Below are 2,953 nucleotides of genomic sequence, written 5' to 3'. Positions count from 1 at the left end.
AACCCGCACACGAATCAGCATTTCAGACCTTGAAAAAGAAGTTAACCACCGCACCTATCTTATCACTCCCTGAGGGCAGTGACGACTTTGTTGTTTATTACGATGCATCGAAAAGTGGTTTTGGTTGTGTACTGATGCAAAGATCAAAGGTTATTGCCTATGCTTCTCGTCAACTGAAGATTCACGAGCGGAACTACAATACTCACGATCTCGAACTTGGAACCGTTGTCTTTGCGCTCAAATTGTGGAGACACTATTTGTATGGAACTAAGAGCACTATCTTCACCGACCACAAAAGCCTCCAGCACATCTTCGATCAGAAGCAACTGAATATGCGACAACGACGATGGATTGAGACATTGAACGACTATGATTGTGAACTTCGCTATCATCCTGGCAAGGCCAATGTTGTAGCTGACGCTTTAAGCCGAAAGGAGAGGACGACACCTCTTCGTGTTAGGGCTCTGAACATCACCATCCATTCAAACCTCAACAGCCAGATCCGAGTAGCCCAAGATGAGGCTCTCAAGGAGGAGAATATATCTCACGAACATTTGAACATACTTGTCTCTCGATTCGAGGTTAGGGAGTCTGGACTCCGATGTTATGCCGGAAGAATTTGGGTACCTCTTTATGGAGATCTACGGAACCTTATACTTGATGAAGCACACAAATCGAGATATTCGATTCATCCTGGAGCGGGCAAAATGTATCACGACCTTAAAGAACAGTACTGGTGGCCGAATCTTAAGAAGGACATTGCGACTTATGTAGGTAAGTGTTTGACTTGTTCGAAAGTTAAGGCCGAACATCAAAGACCCTCTGGATTACTTCAACAACCGGAAATTCCACAATGGAAGTGGGAAAGGATCACAATGGATTTCATTACTAAGCTGCCGAAGATGGTGGGCGGATACGATACCATTTGGGTTATTGTTGACCGCCTTACTAAATCTGCACACTTCTTAGCGATGAAGGAAATGGATACGATGGAGAGCCTTGCTCAATTATACATCAAGGAGGTTGTATCTCGTCATGGTGTACCTTTATCGATCATCTCAGATCGCGATCCCCGTTTTGCTTCTAGATTTTAGCGTTCTTTGCAAGAAGCCATGGGAACCCGTCTTGACATGAGTACTGCTTATCATCCACAGACCGACGGGTAAAGTGAACGAACGATTCAGACCTTGGAAGACATGTTACGTGCATGTGTCATTGATTTCAGAAAGGCCTGGGAAAGGCATTTGCCGCTCGCCGAATTTTCTTACAACAACAGTTATCACTCTAGCATTAATGCCGCACCTTTTGAAGCGTTGTATGGCCGCAAGTGCCGATCTCCTATTTGTTGGGCCGAAGTAGGCGAAAAGCAAATCACCGGACCCGAGGTAGTCCATGAAACCACGGAGAAGATTGCTCAGATTCAAGCGAGACTTAAGACTGCTCGTGACCGTCAAAAGAGTTATGCCGATCTAAAACGTAAAGACTTTGAATTCAACGTTGGAGATCGTGTAATGTTGAAGGTTGCACCTTGGAAAGGTGTGATTCACTTTGGAAAACGTGGAAAGTTAAACCCACGATACATTGGTCCTTTTGAAATCTTGAAACGTGCTGGACCCGTTGCTTACCGTTTGGATCTACCAGCACAATTGAGCTCAGTTCATCCTACCTTCCACGTGTCAAACTTAAAGAAGTGTCTTGCTGCACCTGAACTTATCATACCACTTGAGGAACTTACGATTGACGACAAACTCCACTTTGTGGAAGAACCAGTCGAGATTATGGACCGTGAGGTCAAGGTTTTGAAATGCAACAAGATTCCGATCGTCCGAGTACGATGGAATGCCAAACGAGGACCTGAGTTTACTTGGGAGCGAGAGGATCAAATGATGCAGAAGTATCCTCACCTTTTCTCGACTCCTCCATCTACCTCAGCTTAAAATTTTGGGACGAAATTTTCTTTAACAGGTGGGTAATGTAACGACCTTGGATTTTCCAACGTTTACTTATTAATATTTATTATTAATACTTGTGATTAAACGAATGTATTGTTATACATTTACTTGCTACCATGATTGATCATACTTGACTTTAAATGCCCGAAACGTCTTTGTGACACACGTACATTACACGAATAATATTTTCAAGTATTATTTACATTCATGATTAATTTTATTAATCATTTTAATTAACTATGGTTACTAGTTAATTACTTGGGCTTTATTGGACTTACTTGTTAATTACTTGAATTTGGGCTTGAATTAGTGTTGATGGACTTAAAGAGTCCGCCCTACTCACTTTAATGGACTTAATTAGCCCATCTTAATGTGTAAGTATCATTTAAGTTACAACTAGATGGATTAAATTCAAAAAGAATCTAGTTACTTGTTCTTTCCATAAAAACCCCTCTTATAACCACCTTTAAGGACAATTACATGCAAGGACCCATTGAACTAATCCCTCCCCCTTTGTTCTTGAGCAAGCCGTCGGCCTAGGGATGGCATAAGGGGAGTTTTGTTTCAAATTTTTCATTATTTCTTACTTGCATTCTCTCATTACAACAACACACTTTTACTTGCAACTTCATTTACTCTCTTTTCTCTCTAGACTTTGTAAGTTACAAGCTTCATTTTCCTTGTCTTTTTCTCTCCAAAACCGTAGCATTATACATATACATAATCATCATTCACTTGTTTAAGACACTTGTTCTTTGTTATGATTTACTTACTTGATGTTGTTGTTACTTACTTACATGTTACAAGAATCAAACTCTTTAGTTTAATCCTTCATTTATCTTATATTTACAAGAACACACTAGAACAAAACTCTCTAGTTTATGTTCTACATATTATATGTTTTAAAGAAAGTTCATGAGTTAAACCATACTTGTAATTCATGTTTGTGAACTTAAAGTTTACTTTCTAAAGATCAAGACTTAGGCTTGAATCTTTAAAAG

This window comes from Rutidosis leptorrhynchoides, chromosome 1, assembly GCF_046630445.1.
Source record: "Rutidosis leptorrhynchoides isolate AG116_Rl617_1_P2 chromosome 1, CSIRO_AGI_Rlap_v1, whole genome shotgun sequence".
Taxonomy (NCBI): domain Eukaryota; kingdom Viridiplantae; phylum Streptophyta; class Magnoliopsida; order Asterales; family Asteraceae; genus Rutidosis; species Rutidosis leptorrhynchoides.
The sequence above is the reverse complement of the archived record's forward strand: the minus strand, read 5'-3'. Positions refer to the sequence as shown.